Consider the following 19,975-nt stretch of genomic DNA (forward strand, 5'->3'; position numbering starts at 1 on the left):
TCTCTCTCTCTCTCTTTCTCTCTCTCTTTCTCTGCCTCCCTCAGAAAACATGCACACCCACGCCAGAATTAAAATGGTGATGCAGCAGTTGTTTTCTGTCTTGGAGAGAGAGAAAGAGAGAGAGAGAGAGAGATCAAGGCTGGTTGTTATTCCAGAGGCTTAGTGAGAGAAGTGACCGGTGCATACTGGACATCACTACGGAATTACAATGGCTATACAACATCCCATAATAGAAGCATGTATTAGCTAGGGTTTTCACCACTATTCTTCACTGGTATGCATAGAGCATTGTTGCACACAGAAATGCATTTCATAGACTGGACATGCATCTCTGTCCCACATGATAGGGAGTAATTAATCACATTCTAAATGCCTTCTCTCTATCTGCAACGTACTTCTGAAGGATGATGTGTCCCACAGTGAATACAAAGCATGTTCTTGGCTTACCCGACTGAGTGGCTACTTGAACAGGTGAGCACTACGACAGTCCTTGAGGGCCTCTGTGTCTGCTAGGTTTCACTCCTCCCTTTGGAACAGTGACTGATTTAGACCTGGAAACCCAGGCAATATTTTGGGTTATTCGTAGCATTAATGGATAAGAGAGGTGCCAGGGACAGATGAAAACCAGCTGTGCTGCACTATCCCCTGAGTTAGGGGGTTACGGGACTAGTTGATCATCCCTGGGTTAGGGTGTTATCAGTCTTGCATTGGAACAAACTATTCCAGAACTAATGTAAAAAAAAAACAGGAAATTAGTTCTGGGGTTATGCAATGGCTAGTTGTCCACCCCCGAATTTAGAGGGTTCTAGTAATGTCCAGGCAAACCAATGCTGCAGGCTGGAGTCTCAGGGGTGAACCGGGCTATAGTTTGGTAAGCCGAACTGTTTCCCTTAATAGCTGGATCATGACATAAGGGCCAACTGGCTGCAGGTTTTTTGAATAGATTGAAGCTTGCTTTCACCTAGACCAAGTTGATGCTCCCTGCCTTGCTTTGTTTGTCAGGTTCATGGCTCCGCTTCAATGTCCTCCATCACTCAACAATTTTCAATTCCTTAATAATTTATTGATACTATACTGACAATCAAATTGCATATCAATAATGTAGAGCAGGGGTGTCAAACTCATTCCATGGATGGCCTAGTGTCTGTGGGTCTTTGGTTTTTCCTTTCAATTAAGACCTAGAAAACTAGATCTTTACTAATTAGTGACCGTAATTCATCAATCAAGTACAAGGGAGGAGCAAATCTCCGCAGACACTCAGCCCTCCGTGGAATGAGTTTAACACGTGATGCAGAGCGTTCAGTGTAGTCGTATAGCCGTGTTGATTTAAAATACTTGTGTCTGTTGTGCTCATCCATGCTTGCAGACCTGCAGACGTTTGGCTGCGTCCCAAATGGCACCCTATTCCCTATAAAGTGCACTGCTTTTGGGCACATAGGGCCCTGGTCAAAAGTAATGCATTATGTAGGGCAGGGCAGGGTTTCCCAAACCCCTGGGTGCACTTTTGTTTTTTGCGCTAGCACTACACAGCTGATTCAAATAATAAAGCGTGAGGATGAGAAGGTTATTTGAATCAGCTGTGTAGTGCTAGGGCAAAAACCAAAACTAGCACCCAAGGGGGGCCCAGGGTAACCCTGATGTAGGGAATAGTGTACCATTTGGGACGCAGTCATACAGTACAGTGAGCTATGTTTAGTTGCATGTGGTCTGTGGAAACAGCACATGCATGATTATAATCTGCTTCACTGAACTGAATAGGAGACGATTCATCTCATTGTGAAAGGGGGAAATGATACAAACCCCAACTGACAAGCCATAATACAAAGAACTGATACAATTGATAGGCTCAACTTCTCTGCTTTTTTGATCCCCTTGCTACCACGCTGTAACAGCGTGAAGCGAACCCATGCACATGCGCAGATACTGTGTGTGACTGTGAGAGAGCGAAGTCTTGCATCTCGCTCATCTCAATATCTCCGGTGCTGCTCGTGGCAATGTCATTTCGCTGAGTCTACCTTTAATTCAATTTTCAGCTTATTTTTTATTTTCTTTACATATTGTATTGTATGCAAATTCATCATTGCATTTTTATACTCCAACTCCAAAGAGGACACCCAGCAACAACAGTTGGCAACATGTGCTAATTTCATCCACATGATATACAAGAACACCTTTCTCTAACGTCTCACTGTCCTGTGTGTTTTGGCGCAAGCCAATCACGCATGTAGGACAAATGAAGTGACCAATGGCGGATTTCCACCTAGGTCACCATATTTTATTCAGGAAGCTCGGCGTGCGTACACAGTTACATGCCATTTCGCCACGGGGCCCTATACACAATCCCTGTTTTGTCTGCGTCCCAAATGGCACCCTAGTCACTATATAGTGCACTACTTTGGACCAGAGCCCTATGGGTGAAAATGATCTCCTTGCATGAGGCCAGAAAGCATTCCTTTCCTGTGGTGTTGTTGTGAAGCAAGCAGCCTGGTTTGGATATTGCTGATTGGGGGTGGTGATTGGGAGTAGTTGGGGAGTAAAGCGGTGGTGGCGAGGGTTGCTGTTCAATGCAGGGGAGAATAAGATCTGTGTGTGTGATAGCAAATAACTGTAACTTGTTGCTGAGAAAGAGGAACAGAGGGAGAGAGAGAGAGATGCATGATGCATATGTTTCCTTATGCATGTTGGATGGACACCTATGTCCGTGCATATGTTCAGGTGAAAGAGCAACTAAGACATGGGGTGAAGTCTGTCACACACAGATCAATGCAGCCATCTCTCCTTGAACTCCCAGAACATTGTATTATGCTAAAAGATATATACTGTACACAGTATCTAAAAAGGATTGTTGAGTGCATGGGGATGGATGGAAAGCTATCAAGCAGCACAGTGTGAAAAAGGAATCTCTGAGAGCTCACAAGGAGAGGTGGAGATAGAGAGAGGGAGCAATGGAGAGACGGAAAAGGGAGATGGGAGAGACAGAGGGAGGGAGAGAGGAGGAGACATGGAGAGAGACAGGCCATGTCGTGATGAGACATGTAGTGCTACAACAGCATTGTTGTTACTGTGAAATGAAGTTGGGTTTATTAACATCTGCTCATAATTATGATGCCACTGCACCAAAATCGGGCTCGCTAAAAAAATCCTCTCCTCTTCTCTCCTCTCGCAGTCAGTCGTTTCCCTCCAAAGGCTTCACAGCAACAAAGCAACAGTGCGAGAGAGCCTGGTAATGGTTGCCATGGCAACCGTCCTGGTAGGTCTGAACCGACCGTTTCTCTCTGGTTGCCTGGTGCACGTTTCAACATATTGAGCCGCTCCTCTCTCTTCCTATCTCTCTTTCTCTCCCCGTCTCTCTCTTTCTATCCCTATCTACCTTTCTCTCCCCACCTCTTCCTGTGAGCTCACAGATTTCTTGGAAAACAGCAAGTTGTTTGATGATAATACAGATTGGTCTCCATCTGTCTTGCTCTCTCTCTCTCTCTCTCTCTCTCTCTCTCTCTCTCTCTCTCTCTCTCTCTCTCTCTCTCTCTCTCTCTCTCTCTCTCTCTCTCTCTCTCTCTCTCTCTCTCTCTCTCTCTCTCTCTCTCTCTCTCTCTCTCTCTCTCTCTCTCTCTCTCGCTTCTGTTCTAATGAGATTGTTCAGTTTCATCTGCTACAATAAAGGCGTGAGGAGGAGGAGGGGGCGTCAGGCATGAGGCAGAAACGTGTACTGGGTCTTTGGTTTCAGATTGGGAGCCGGTGCAGTAGGCTACCGGAGAAAGAAGGAAACATGGGGAAAAAGATGAAGTCGTGGATCAAAGTCAATGTTGAGTCATGTCATCTTCACTTCCTGCTGTGACTGAAGTTGGTAGCATATAGATTTCAAAACAGGTATCAGGTCATAAGCTCAAATCTATTTTGGAATCTACCTGTGACCGAAACATGTAAAAACCCTGAACACAAACCCAATAATCTATTTTCATATACTACAAAAAAGTTTTAAAAAACTGACTGGCTACTGTGATTAAAACACAACAGAAAAACAATTTCCAACAGTAGCTAGGTTTCCATCCAATTGGCGACAGATTTTCATGCTAATATTCTAGAATCCACATAAAGAAAATATGTGCATTTTCCCACCAGTGGTACACTACATGACCAAAAGTATGTGGACATCTGCTCGTCGAACATCTCATTCCAAAATCATGGGCATTAATATGGAGGTGGTCCCCCCTTTGCTGCCAAAACAGCCTCAACGCTTCTGGGAAGGCTTTCCACTAGATGTTGGAACATTGGAGCGGGGACTTGCTTCCATTCAGCCACAAGAGCATTAGTGAGGTCCGGCACTGATGTTGGGCGATTAGGCTCGCAGTCTGCGTTCCAATTCATCCCAAAGGTGTTCGATGGGGTTGAGGTCAGGGCTCTGTGCAGGCCAGTCAAGTTCTTCCACACCGATCTCGACAAACATTTCTGTATGGACCTCGCTTTGTGCACGGGGGCATTGTCATGCTGAAACAGGAAAGGGCCTTCCCCAAATGGTTGCCACAAAGTTGGAAGCACAGAATCATCTAGAATGTAATTGTATGCTGTAGCGTTAAGATTTCCCTTCACTGGAACTAAGGGACCTAGCCCGAACCATGAAAAACAGCCCCAGACCATTGGAAAGGTGGCATCCTATTACAGTGCCACGTTGAAAGTTACTGAGCTCTTCATTAAGGCCATTCTACTGCCAATGTTTGTATATGGAGATTGCATGGCAGTGTTCTCGATTTTATACACCTGTCAGCAACGGGTGTGGCTGAAATAGCTGAATCCACTAATTTGAAGGGGTGTCCACGTACTTTTGTATATATAGTGCATGTTTCCACCTATTGTGGATAAAATAGCAGTGCGTGATGAAGTCGTGCACACAAAATGTACTTCATGTACCGAATAAAAATTTAAAGTTCAATGTGTTTCCATTGCATTTTCAACTCTACCGATAGTTTTGTCAAAAACTGTTTTGTTGAATAGCAAATGTGCCTACTCTGGGCTTGGCACCTGTGCTCTAGCCAACAGCTCGCAGATACAGTGGGGGTAGATGGGTGATGAGATTATTATGGATAAGAGCTAGAATAGTTTTATTTGTCAAACGACAGTCAAGCATCCATCATCATGTCACCAGAATAACACCCTCGATATTTATAGGAAAGCAGCATCAAGCTCATCACCGTGCACTTTCACCACCCTCTGAAGTTCATCAAAACCATTTTCCTGAGTCGTAATGGGAGGACCATACAACATATCATTGTGTGAATCCAAATTTACTTCGATATGATGGTTATTATATCAATATTTAAGGCGTTTCCACTGCCATTTCCTGCATAATTAATTTTACCACCACAAAAAGATCCCATGTCGAACGAACAAATTATCTGTCGACATTTAAAAAATTACAACGAAACTTCCTATTTCCATCATAGCTGTCGTGATTTTTTTTTATACTATATGACTTTACTCGCATAGAAACTGGATGGAAATGTGGTTACTGACATTCTAGAATATAGAGAATGAGACATAACATTCCTGGTACTCTTTAGGCACTAGATCCTGTTTTCCACAATATTATTCCCCATCTCCCTGCCCATCAGTGGTCGCATGGTGTACTCTCAGCACTGACACGATACCTGACTATACGACAGAGGACTCCAACCTGAACATACAGTTGAAGTCAGAAGTTTACATACACCTTAGCCAAATACATTTAATCCTAGTAAGAATTCCCTGTCTTAGGTCAGTTAGGATCACCACTTTATTTTAAGAATGTGACATTTCAGAATAATAGTAGAGAGAATGATTTATTTCAGCTTTTATTTCTTTCATCACATTCCCAGTGGGTCAGAAGTTCACATACACTCAATTAGTATTTGGTAGCATTGCCTTTAAATTGTTTAACTTGGGTCAAACGTTTCGGGTAGCCTTCCACAAGCTTCCCACAATAAGTTGGGTGAATTTTGGCCCATTTCTCCTGACAGAGCTGGTGTAACTGAGTCAGGTTTGTAGGCCTCCTTGCTCGCACACGCTTTTTCAGTTCTGCCCACAAATGTTATATAGGATTGAGGTCAGGGCTTTGTGATGACCACTCCAATACCTTGACTTTGTTGTCCTTAAGCCATTTTGCCACAACTTTGGAAGTATGCTTGGGGTCATTGTCCATTTGGAAGACCTATTTGCGACCAAGCTTTAACTTCCTGACTGATGTCTTGAGATGTTGCTTCAATATATCCACATCATTTTCCTTCCTCATGATGCCATCTATTTTGTGAAGTGCACCAGTCCCTCCTGCAGCAAAGCACCCCCACAGCATGATGCTGCCACCCCCGTGCTTCACGGTTGGGATGGTGTTCTTCGGCTTGCAAGTGTCCCCCTTTTTCCTCCAAACATAACGATGGTCATTATGGCCAACCAGTTCTATTTTTGTTTCATCAGACCAGAGGACATTTCTCAAAAAAGTACAATATTTGTCCCCATGTGCTGTTGCAAACCGTAGTCTGGCTTTTTTATGGCGGTTTAGGAGCAGTGGCGTCTTCCTTGCTGAGCGGCCTTTCAGGTTACAGTGGGGAAAAAAGGATTTAGTCAGCCACCAATTGTGCAAGTTCTCCCACTTAAAAAGATGAGAGAGGCCTGTAATTTTCATCATAGGTACACGTCAACTATGACAGACAATTTTTTTATTTATTTGCAAATTAAGATGGAAAACAAGTATTTGGTCAATAACAAAAGTTTCTCAATACTTTGTTATATACCCTTTGTTGGCAATGACACAGGTCAAACGTTTTCTGTAAGTCTTCACAAGGTTTTCACACACTGTTGCTGGTATTTTGGCCCATTCCTCCATGCAGATCTCCTCTAGAGTAGTGATGTTTTGGGGCTGTCGCTGGGCAACACGGACTTTCAACTCCCTCCAAAGATTTTATATGGGGTTGAGATCTGGAGACTGGCTAGGCCACTCCAGGACCTTGAAATGCTTCTTACGAAGCCACTCCTTCGTTGCCCGGACGGTGTGTTTGGGATCATTGTCATGCTGAAAGACCCAGCCACGTTTCATCTTCAATGCCCTTGCTGATGGAAGGAGGTTTTCACTCAAAATTTCACAATACATGGCCCCATTCATTCTTTCCTTTACACGGATCAGTCGTCCTGGTCCCTTTGCAGAAAAACAGCCCCAAAGCATGATGTTTCCACCCCCATGCTTCACAGTAGGTATGGTGTTCTTTGGATGCAACTCAGCATTCTTTGTCCTCCAAACACGACGAGTTGAGTTTTGACCAAAAAGTTCTATTTTGGTTTCATCTGACCATATGACATTCTCCCAATCCTCTTCTGGATCATCCAAATGCACTCTAGCAAACTTCAGATGGGCCTGGACATGTACTGGCTTAAGCAGGGGGACACGTCTGGCACTGCAGGATTTGAGTCCCTGGCGGCGTAGTGTGTTACTGATGGTAGGCTTTGTTACTTTGGTCCCAGCTCTCTGCAGGTCATTCACTAGGTCCCCCCGTGTGGTTCTGGGATTTTTGCTCACCGTTCTTGTGATCATTTTGACCCCACGGGGTGAGATCTTGCGTGGAGCCCCAGATCGAGGGAGATTATCAGTGGTCTTGTATGTCTTCCATTTCCTAATAATTGCTCCCACAGTTGATTTCTTCAAACCAAGCTGCTTACCTATTGCAGATTCAGTCTTCCCAGCCTGGTGCAGGTCTACAATTTTGTTTCTGGTGTCCTTTGACAGCTCTTTGGTCTTGCCCATAGTGGAGTTTGGAGTGTGACTGTTTGAGGTTGTGGACAGCTGTCTTTTATACTGATAACAAGTTCAAACAGGTGCCATTAATACAGGTAACGAGTGGAGGACAGAGGAGCCTCTTAAAGAAGAAGTTACAGGTCTGTGAGAGCCAGAAATCTTGCTTGTTTGTAGGTGACCAAATACTTATTTTCCACCATATTTTGCAAATCAATTCATTAAAAATCCTACAATGTGATTTTCTGGAGAAAAAAAATCTCAATTTGTCTGTCATAGTTGGCGTGTACCTATGATGAAAATTACAGGCCTCTCTCATCTTTTTAAGTGGGAGAACTTGCACAATTGGTGGCTGACTAAATACTTTTTTTCCCCACTGTATGTCGATATAGGACTCGTTTTACTATGGATATAGATACTTTTGTACCTGTTTCCTCCAGCATCTTCACAAGATCCTTTGCTGTTGTTCTGGGATTGATTTGCACTTTTCACACCAAAGTACGTTAATCTCTAGGAGACAGAACGTGTCTCCTTCCTGAGCGGTATGACGGCTGTGTGGTCCCATGGTGTTTATACTTGCGTACTATTGTTTGTACAGATGAACGTGGTACCTTCAGGCGTTTGGAAATTTCTCCCAAGGATGAACCAGACTTGTGGAGGTCTACAATTCTTTTTCTGAGGTCTTGGCTGATTTCTTTTGATTTTCCTATGATGTCAAGCAAAGAGGCACTGAGTAAGGAAGGCCTTGAAATACATCCACAGGTGCACCTCCAATTGACTCAAATGATGTCAATTAGCCTATCAGAAGCTTCTAAAGCCATGACATCATTTTCTGGAATTTTCCAAGCGGTTTAAAGGCACAGTCAACATAGTGTATGTAAACTTCTGACCCACTGGAATTGTGATACGGGGAATTATAAGTGAAATAATCTGTCTGTAAACAATTGTAGGAAAAATTACTTGTGTCATGCACAAAGTAGATGTCCTAACCGACTTGCCAAAACTATAGTTTTTTAACAAGACATTTGTGGAGTGGTTGAAAAACTAGTTTTAATGACTCCAACCTAAGTGTAACTTCCGACTTCAACTGTACAAATATAAACACCAGAAACAGATGCAAATCTATCCTGGGAAATTTGCTGGGTCATATTTCCTGGGTCATTTGCATGCCACATACACACAGGATCACACTGCATCACACCACGTCCATTTACATACTAACCCGATGACGAAGAAGGACAGTGTGGTTTTTCACCCTGTGGTTTTCACTCTCCCTCAGGCTGTACCCAAAACCGCTCCTTCACTGGCCTGGCGCCGGGGCTGTGGTGGCGGGTGGGAAAACCCTGGTGGTGTGTCAGGGCAGCCTGCAGAGTGTGTTTACACTGTGTGTGTGTGTGTTCCGTGTTTATTCCTTGCTACTGTATCTCAGTTCAGATCAGCTCGGACTGTTGATTCACTGACAGAGATGGAGCCTGCCTGGTCACAGAACATGAATCATTTAGTCACCAGAGCAGCGCTGGAAATGTCACGTCTCATGACGATGCACCATACCTCAGTGCCCCAGCAGTCACGCTGTTTACATTACACCAACCTGAGTTAAGAGGAGGAGGAAGTCTTGAGTAAAGAGAAACTGAGATTTGGATACCACAGCAGCAGGGGTTGTTCGTGAAGGAAGGGAGAGACACTGATACTATCAATGACCAATCCGATGACTGGGCTGAGAAAATTAAGACATAACATAACAAAGCTTAACTTGAGGAGTCAAGAGACACTAGTCTCTTCATTCATCTAGTGTCTTGATTCTTTAAGTTAAGCTTATTGAAAACAGTTTTGAAGTAAAACTGTGACTGACTCCATTATTTCCATTAGTGAGCATTATTTTCTTGGTCACCCAGTTCCTGTAATTCCAGTTTCATTCCTTATTTGAGTTTTCCCAGAAACAGGAATCTGCTTTCTCACAGGGAAAAAAAATGAGTGCTGACTCGACCTTGACTGTCAAATGGGAGTCCACATAAGCAGAACTTATTTTGTAGTGTTTCCATTCCTCTAGGGCCAGTTTCCAGGACAGATATTAAGACTAGTCCTGGATTAAACAACATTCTGAAAAGCCATTTTAGCCCAGGGCTAGGCGTTATCTGTATCTGTGAAACTGGCCTCCAAAAGTTTGACTTGAATACATTCTATTTCTGGTGTTTTGTCAGCAAATACACAGGCCTAAACTTACCAATAAAGCAACACAGGGGCGTCATGCATCCATTATTTTAGAGGTAGCACGAAGTACGTGAGGATGGAGGAAGTTGGAGAATTTAGCATTTAGCAAACACCTGAAACAGCTTTTTCTTGCAATCTAGTGCCATAATCATTATGCCTAATTCTATGTAAAAAAAAAAAAATAAGAGAACAAAAAAGTACATTTTTCTGCATAGGTTATCTAAGCATGCCTTTTTACCTGTTCAATTTTCATTTGAATGAGGGTGTCATTCTGACTGTTGTAAATACCACATTTCAATATAGGAGTCAATATCACTATGAGGTGCCTTTGGTGTCCTCATCAGACTCACTCAGTCATCATGAAAATGTAGCAGAATAATGAAAGTCTGAGGTCTTATTATAAGTGGCCAAACATTTGCACACATATCAGTAGAATGATAAGTCTCTAAAAAAGTGTTTCCTTCATTTTATTAAATTTTTTTCATTGGATGTATGTGATTTTGGCATGTCCCACACACTGCTCTGCTAACTACAGTGTGTGTAATAAGTGGTTAAATGATACTAAATCCAATTTTTTTTTACATGGTTTTACTGTCCACAATACGTTATTTGATAAAACAAGTAATTTTGATCATGTATATTGTATTTTCATAATCATATTGAACATTTTGCATGTGTCCCTGAAATTGCTGTCCACCCTGTCATTATGGGGTAACTGCCCCTTTAAGAAACCCACTGATGTTTTCAGTGACATCACTACTGAGCATTTTGTCTTTCTTCAATGAAGGCTGAAGCAGTGTCTAGTTGCAGAGTAAGTGTTTACACTTATGTTTCATAATTTTCATCATATTATGTGTGTAGTTGGATGTTGTCAAGCTTAACATGTCCACTCTGTCATAGTGAAATATCAATTGATAGAAAAACCTATCAGAACTTTGAAATATATTTGTAAAACAGTACACAGTCAGCTTGCTAACTGTAGTATGTTGCTAAGTGAAGGTCCACCATGTGCTCATTAAATGCTAACATTAGCCAAACATGTCCACCCTGTCATTGTCCACCCTGTCAGCAAGCCTTCCATGACAGGGTGGACATGGTTCATGACAGGAAGGACATGTGCATAGTTTAGGCCACATACTGATAACGTTACACATATTACAACAGCTATTACACACATTTTATAACAGTACATGCTATACATAGTAAGAATGGACAATATGGACAATTTTTTTGGCGATATCAGTATCAGCAAACCTAGTTTGATAATGCAAGCCTAGTTTACCGGGACTGCCAATTAAAGTGTGTAAGGGAACATTTTGAATCGTCTTTTTCAAGGAATGAGATCAAAAGGAGCTGAGATAGCAAGGAGATATCGGGAACGTCGTGATGCTGACCCAGACAGAAGAAGAAAGTACCTTGAGAAAGAAAGGGTCAAATGGAAAAAAGACAGAGAGACTGGAAAGAAGAAGGGTGTCAATGAGCTCAGTGAGAGAGAGAAGAGGGCAAAAAGAAAGAAATGGAGAGAGGCAAAAAGTCAAGCCAGAGCCAGAAACAGGGCCAGTGCTTTGCTACAGTCAGAGACACCACCCAACTCCCCTGCTGAAACTCCTAAAAATCAGCATGAGCCAGGGCCCTCCAGGTTAGATCATTGGAAGTTTAGCTGATGAGACTTATTAGAAAGTTTAGATTTATTTGAAGGACAATTATCAACTGTTTATGTCCCCATAAAATGACATATTGATAACTAACTTGCTAAAAAAATCCTTTGCTTGCTAAACTTGCTAAATGCAAAAGAGGTTGCTTACTGATACAATGAAGAACTTGCATAGGAGGTTTCTCTCTGAGCACATTGGCCAAATATCATACACCTCCTTTTGCCGTCTCAGACCCTTTTGGGTGGTAACCCCTTCTTCCTCTGACCGTGACACATGTCTCTGCAAAAAACATGAGAACTTGCAATTCATTGCCAATGCCTTGCAGAGCCAAGGGTTACTGTCCTCAAGAAATATTGAGGAAATGTCTGAAGCAACCATGTGTGACCCGAAAGCCAAGGTCTGTGCTTATGGTGAGTGCAGTGAATGCCTCCTAACTTGTCACCCGTTGCTGAAAACCCCTGAGGAAGAGAACATTCGTTTATCTCAGTGGATGACAGAGAAGATCAAGAAGGATGAGAAGGTGTCAACAATAACAGTGAAAAAGGGAGATAACAACAACAGAGCATGAGCTTAACACAGATTTCCAGGAGAGGCTTCTCCATTTTAGGAGCCATGTCTTCAACATTAATTGGCAGTTTGATGCCTACAGGGAGCTCAGGAGGAGTCTGAAGCACAATGAGTCCCTCTTGCATATAGATTTTAGCGAAAATTACTCATGTAAGTACAGCGAAGAAATACAATGTGTGCATTTTGGAGGCTCACACAAGCAGGCCAGTCTGCACACTGGAGTGCTCTACACCACTGGTGAACAAGCGCCACACACCTTCTGCTCCATTTCACCCTCCAGAAGACACGACCCTGTGGCCATCTGGGCCCACCTTGATCCAGTTCTGAAGGTAGTGAGAGAACGACACCCTCAAGTCAGCACACTTCATTTTTTCAGCGATGGGCCTGCAACGCAGTATCGACAAAAGGGAAATTTCTTCTACCTCTCAACGGAACCCTACAAGTATGGCTTCAAAGAAATAACGTGGAATTTCTTTGAGGCTAATCATGGGAAGGGGGCACCAGACGGTGTGGGTGGGGCCCTCAAGAGGTCAGCAGACCGGATTGTAGCCCATGGAGGAGACATTCCTGATGCCCAGAGCTTGTATAACAAGCTGAAAAGCCTGGACACATCTGTCGAGCTGTTCTTCATCCCAGAGAGGGATATTGAATCAAAGCCTGAGGTACCTGCAATAGCTGCCATAAAAGGCACTATGAGAATCCACCAAGCTATCAGTCTGACACCCGGCCAAATGAAATACAGAGACATTTCATGTCTGTGTAAAAGGGAGGAAGGTGTTTTGGACTGCCCCTGCTTTAACCTTCAAGAGGTCACTCTAGCTAATGTTCCTGTTTCATCTGACAAGTCCCCAGCATGTGGAAAGACACCAGATAATCCTAGGAGACCAGAAATGATTGAGGTAAAGCACATTGGAGAGTGGTGCGTCGTTAATTATGACAATGAAGCATACCCAGGTATCATCATGGATGCAGAAGGGCACAGTGTGAAAGTTAAGTGTATGCAACGCCATGGCATAAACAAGTTCAAATGGCCAAGTCTTCGGGACGACATCTGTTGGTACCATGACTGGCGGTACTTTGCCTAATACCAGAACCACAGGCTCTGAACAAGCGCTCTGTACAGATTGAAGTGTCTGCATGGAAGTATGTGGAACAGCAACTGCAGAACTGAGCCATGTCTCTGCAGAAAGGGAGAGACTGTTTGGAGATGCGTCCAAGTGATCTTTCTGTAATATTCTGTTTTTTCAAATCAACTGTTCTCCACTTAAAAAACATTTTTCTTCTTGTTCTACAGTTGAATGTTTGACTTTCACTGTGCAGAATGATGTACAGAGTTTAACGCTAGAAGGCCACATGAATGTCTCATTTTGGGCATCTTTATTCAGTGGCTGCATACAGGTAGAGTGGATCAAAAACAGTCTGTTCAACTTGTAATTTCCCCCTACATGGGAAAAGGCATTTTTTACATCATTTTCTTGCATTGTTCCTTGCATTTATGTGGCCATTCAATGACATTTCACAACGTGTCCACCCTGTCATGCCCAGGGTCCACCCTGTCATGTCACTGTCCACCCTGTTATTTTCATGTTCTATGAAAATAAACAAATTATTTTCACAAGTTAGCAAAATCTTTTGTGTGATTCCTTTATAAACAAATGAGGGCCAAATAGTATTGTTTGAAAGTTTGACCAGATATCTTTTTGTTAGATTTTATTTAGAAAAGAAAGTGTAACTCTCGTGAGATTTTATAGAGAAACAAATAGTTTGCCATAATTTCATTATTATCCAAATACTTTTCCCATAAACTCAAATATATTGTTGAGAAAGTGACTAAATAGTTTTCTGAAAATGTACGTTTTATAATCACTATGTAATTACAATGTATTTATTCTGCTTTGAAATTGTCCATGACAGGGTGGACATATTTTGCTGTTTGCATGTAAATTGTCTGCTTGCAGTTAATTTATAAAAAGTGTGGGAGCTTGACCAATATGCATTTCTAACAGCATAACATATACTTAATACAATGAATATGAAGTTCAATGGAAAATCTCAGCTTTTTGGGGGGGAAATGGGGAAGTCTCAAAGGCACCTTATGGTGATATTGACCCATAGGCTACTGCACTAACATGCCTAGGATATTACATCCAAATTACAACACACTACATGGGATCATAACACACATCATACATTTGTAAATATGTTTGTAATGAATTAATTTCTATGTAATTTTTTACCTACAATATTTTTTTTCTTTTAAGAATGAACAATTAATATAGCTAATTCATATCATTAGAATCCACCACAGCGTTAAAGATTGAAGCTGGCAAGTCATTTTGTTTGTTTGGCTAGCTAGCTAACGTTAGCTGGCTAGCTGTTTTGATTCGAATGCCAACCAGTGTCCGGAGGGGAGGGTGAGGAGCCGAAAGCAAGCCGGCAGAGGTGTGCAATGATGAGGATCATAGGGAGAATCAAGTTATAAGGCTGCTCTTTAATTATTATTGAAATGTGGTGTGCTTTATGGCGCCATGTTACTGACATAGCATCATCCAAGTGGGTGCTTCATTTTGACAGCGAGACATCTTGATGAGACCACGCTTCCTGCCTGCCTACAGACTTTCTCTCCCCGCTTGACCACCTCCCTCAGTAATTGCTTGCTTTTCTGAAGTCTAGTTAGACAAGCTACTCTAACTTGTTTGATAGCCTGAAATGGCTTTGTAGCTAGTTATGAGGTTGCTAGGTGGATAGTATTACAGAGAAACAATGAAACATTTTTTATGATTTTATTCATCAAGAAGGAATCAATAGGCTACATAGCTTGATGAAATTAATTTGCAAACATGCCCATCATCGGCAGCTCAAATCAAACGCTGTATGTCACTCTACTACAATCTCTCTCCTCCTCCACTGACGATACTGTCTGCATGCACCTGTATCTAGTGTCCTGCCTAGCATACCTTTTCTCTGTGGTGCACCTTGGAAGGAACCACTTACTAGGGAGAATATAATACATTTCTGTGATGAGTGTGATAGAAGGAGTCAGGCGCAAGAGGGTAAATCACCAAATATAGAGTTTATTCCTTTCCGTCACAGTTGTGCTGGATGGGCACAGGGGAAACTCTCTACCCTGGCAATCACGGTACGGAAATACTCCAAACGATATACAAGCATTGGGGAAAATAACTCTACCCCGGCAATACAATAAGAGAGTAGCTCAACCGAGCTACTCTACTCTCACATGGAACAATCACCTACACAGACAAGGGAGCAGAGGGAACACTTATACACAGACTAATGAGGGGATGAGAACCAGGTGTGTGTGATTAACAAGACAAGACAAGTGGAGTGATGATAATGGGAGCGGCAGTGGTTAGTAAGCCGGTGACGACGAACGCCGAAGCCTGCCCAAACAAGGAGGGGAGGCAGCCTTCGTGGAAGTCGTGACAATTTCAGGCTATCAATCAAAGTCTGTGTGCCCCCTCCACAAAATACTGCAGACTTTTTATAAATAATTATGATAAAACGTGGGCTTAAAAATTAAGTTTAGTCATTCATTTAACATCTGAAAGAAGAAAAAAACATCTGAGGGGGCACGTACCTTTGTGCCCCCTATGGGCATGACGCCTCTGACACAGCACCATTTGGGCAGCAACATAGAATTATCCAACATCCATCACAATAAACACTGTAAACTTCTTAATTAACTTCTTCAGAATCTTTATTACAAGATATTAGGCTACTGTACAAATCAGTGAGATCATAGTACAGTACAGTACAGTACAGCGTACGTAATGTTAAGACTGTTCTGGAGGATAGTCATTCAAAGCAGTATTTGAGGTGTTCTAGAATACAATAGATCATCTTCAGAACGTTGCCATGCATGATTCAATTTCTGCCATGCATCAGTTGGTAATTCAGTGGTAAGAAAGAGCCCTGAACAACAGCAACAACAGAAGAATAACAAAAATTGTTACAATTAAACGTATAGAAAGCACAACATAAACAACAAAGTTGTCTGGTTATCCCTCATGATATTTGGCACACAGGACAATGCGCAATGCAATAGAAATAGTTTATCAATAGGGAGTGTGTATAGTTATATTTAACAATCCAAACTTTAGGCCTCTTGGCCCCTTACAGACAAGTGATGTACAGTACTGTATAATGTGTATAAATTACTCTATAGCTGCAAAGGATGGTAACAAAAACTGATCAGGCGACATCAACATTTATAAGAAGTAAAAAAAAGAAAAAATCACTTTAATTAATTCTGTCATCGTAAGTCTCTACATACAAAACTCTCCCTCAGTCAGGCCTTGAGCACTGCAAAAGACTTATCCAAAGGGTCAATAAATAAGGTCTCTTTATACAGACACATTACGTTAGATTACAACAAACCATTTCACTGCTTCTATTCTCAGCTGTGCAACAAAACGTTAGCCTGGTCTCAGATCTGTTCGTGCTGTCTTGCCAGGTCCACATCACGACTCATTGTCACGCCAAACATGAGAATTCCACAAGGAGTTGACAAGAGAGCAGAAACCGACTGGCACACAGGCTAACAGAACGTGGGGCTACAGATGCAGGATCTTAATTTGAGCCAGTTTGCTACAGCAGGAAAATAATCCTGCAGCAACAGGAAATGTTAATTCTTATGTGGATTATAATTAATGGACACTTGTAGGGGTTGACAGATTTTTCATTAGGGAAAATCAAGTCTGAAATTTCAAAGTGGAAATTACTAACTTCAGATGCCCTTTTAAACCTCAAATACACTACAAGTTTTACTGCAACAGGGTGATCAAATTAAGATCCTACATCTGTACCATTTGTTATTTACAAGTTATTTATATGATTTATTTGTTTGCACTTGTCTTTAGAAGAATCAAGAGCAGAAAGAATGGTAATGTAATATCATATGGTTTGATTGATATAAGAGTGTGTGCTTTAGTTTATTAGATCATGTCTATAGTTTGTTCCCTGATTTCTGCGCCTGTTCGACAGCATTGTCTCCTTCTACCGCTGGAACCTTATCTTCCTCCTCTCCTCTTCCTCCTTCTCCTCTTCCTCCTTCTCCTCTTCCTCAACTCCTCTTCCTCCTTGATCCACATCCTCTCCTGGTCACATGGTTTAGACCCTCCTCCTTGAGAGCTATCCCCTCCGGCAGGGTTTTGATCCATCCCTACTCTAACACACCTAATGCTATGAATTAGCTGCTACCCAGGACCGTGAAAATACAGTTTTTAGACTGCTACACTTGTTGGTCGCCTGCTTAGGAGTTTTCTACGACCAATAATTGACTAGTGTAAAATGTGTAGGGCTTTAGCAAAACCCTGCTGCTCACCCAGTAGCTCTCTATGTGGAAGGTTGGTCATACTTGTTTTAGACAAGCTCTATGGGCGTAAACCCTGGCATGACAGCATTCACCTGGGCCTCTGTATCCATTACCGTCTCTGTCTCTATCTCTGTGTCTGTCTCTGTCTTCATCTCTGTCTTGGCTGCTTCCCCATCCTGCCAGTATAAGTCCCAGGAGATCACCATCATGAGGACTGGGAGAGGGGGGAGAGGGTCTGGAAGTGCTTGCTGCCACATGGGATAAAAGTGCTTATATACAGTGTCTTTGGATTAAAACTGTTAATTTTGAATAGAAAATGAGAATCAATGTCTTTTGGGCGGCCGGGGGTGGTGTGTTTAAGCCTCCGTCTGTGTTTTCTCTGTCCCGTTTTTCTGCGCCTCGTCAACGCCACTCTCATCCTCGACGACTGTGAAGAACATGAGAGAGACGATGATGAGGAGGAGGGTTGACACGTTATCACATCTAAGAATCTAATCTTTAATTGATATGAATGCATGGAACTCATGCACTGGGCTACAGCACTGCACAGAAGGAGAGAGAGAGAGAGAGAGCGAGAGAGAGAGAGAGAGAGAGAGAGAGAGAGAGATGCTGTGTGTGTTCATTTGCAAATGTTTTAGATGAGTTGTACATAACACATTTCAAGTTTATTTAATTGGTCATGCACAACACCCACATGCATGCACACACAAATAAACACCCACCCACCCACACACACACACACAAGAATAAGACACACAGAATATATTCTACAATCCTATAGAATCGCACCATGCATGTGGGTTGGAATATTCAGTGAAACAGCATGGCAACACTTAGCCAAGTAAAACTCTAATCCACGATGTGTGCTATTCTTTGAGTGCTGAAATCCATCGTTTTTTATAAAAACTTAATTTTATGTGATGTCTGAGCTCCAGTCCGGCCACACTAGTCGCCGGTCAACTCCGTTGATGTGAAGTACATTGTGGAACTGAGTTTTACACATGGACCTAGAGGCATTTGACAGCAGCACGCACGCACTGCGCATCCAAACGTCTTCTTAAAAACCATTGATCCCATACCATATTCATCAGAATAAACTTCCCATTGAATTGCCGATAGCCTACCATTATTTCCCATCCAATGTTGAGTAAATGGACAATGGAGACATCCCCATAACACATCCCCATAACACAACTGAAAATACTTTGATCGTCATAGTTACCTCGTTTGCTTCTGCCTATCTGTCCAAGTTTGGGCGGGCGTTTGCCCCCCTGCGAGCCGCTGAAGAAGTTGTTGGTGTCTTGTAGGCGACAGGTGAAGGAAAGGTGTCCCTCATCGTCCTCATTTCCATAATTACTCATTTCGTCTTGTAGTACTTCAGACATTTCCAACTGCGTCTCAATAACCAACCAAGGCGCACAATCGAAAAATATGAAGATCTGCTCGACTTTAGGACCACTACCGTGGCGTTATAAAAGCTTGTAACCGCTTATAACGCAGGACAACAACAATATAACCTAGGCTACTATCTGGCTGTCCAGTCCTGCTGTCTGTTTACCTCGAAGGCATGTGTCTCCTCTAGTGCGCAACAAACGGATTGATCCAAAGAAATTCCTCAATTTCCCCCTTCGGAAAGCTTCGGCAACATTATTCAAATTTTCCAATGGGTTCTGCTGTGCGTATTGCTTTGGAAACGCCAGGAGCATGTAGATATTGCTGCGGTTGTACGCCTTATTCTATGGTTTCGAGCTGCTAGACCGTCGCACGGAAAATGTGAAGAAGAAATGCAAATTGGGGAGAGATGCAAAACACGGATCCCAGGGCGACGAGAGAGAGAGAGAGAGAGAGAGAGAGAGAGAGAGAGAGAGCGAAGAGAGAGAGAGAGAGAGAGAGAGAGAGAGAGAGAGAGAGAGAGAGGCAGAGCTGAGCGTGCAGAGCTGGATGACGCTGCAGCCACAGTCTTCTGCAGCCCACAGCAGATACAGAACAGAGACGATTCCACCGACTGACTGACGGACTGATGTTTCATCCGCCAGCTGGGATCTAGCTGGAAACCAAATGACACTAGAATAGTATTTTATTATAGGCTATATGGTCGACTGGAAGACTAAATATTGAGATATTTGTATTCAATATTGATTCATACATTTTTATTGCATGTTCATCAACATATTAAAGAACAAAGGCAGGATGATTCACATCTTGGAAATTTAAATAGGACATTTAAGTCCAATATAGGCTTTTTCTCCAGAGATTTTTACAGAGATATTTGGCTGATTTTAAATCTAATGTTGAGCTGATGTATAGGTCTAGTCACTGTATTTTGCCCAATATTGTCTGATGGTCTATCAACCTGGACTCAGGAGTAGACGTGTCATAGTAAATGTAAATCTGGGACACTCCAATCGTATGGTATGTATTAATTTGTGGATGTCCATCATCCATTTAATATAT

At 42.4% G+C, this 19,975-nt stretch overlaps 1 long non-coding RNA gene across 1 annotated transcript; it reads right to left on the reverse strand.

Annotated features, from left to right (window-relative positions):
- Positions 1-15,886: 15,886 nt before the first annotated feature.
- LOC121578701 lies at positions 15,887-19,360 on the reverse strand. Its single transcript, XR_006002812.2, has 2 exons — positions 18,744-19,360; positions 15,887-17,948 (listed from the first exon to the last, which is right to left on the reverse strand). It is a non-coding gene; the product is annotated as an uncharacterized LOC121578701 (long non-coding RNA).
- Positions 19,361-19,975: the final 615 nt, after the last annotated feature.

This window comes from Coregonus clupeaformis, chromosome 12 (assembly GCF_020615455.1).
Source record: "Coregonus clupeaformis isolate EN_2021a chromosome 12, ASM2061545v1, whole genome shotgun sequence".
NCBI lineage: Eukaryota > Metazoa > Chordata > Actinopteri > Salmoniformes > Salmonidae > Coregonus > Coregonus clupeaformis.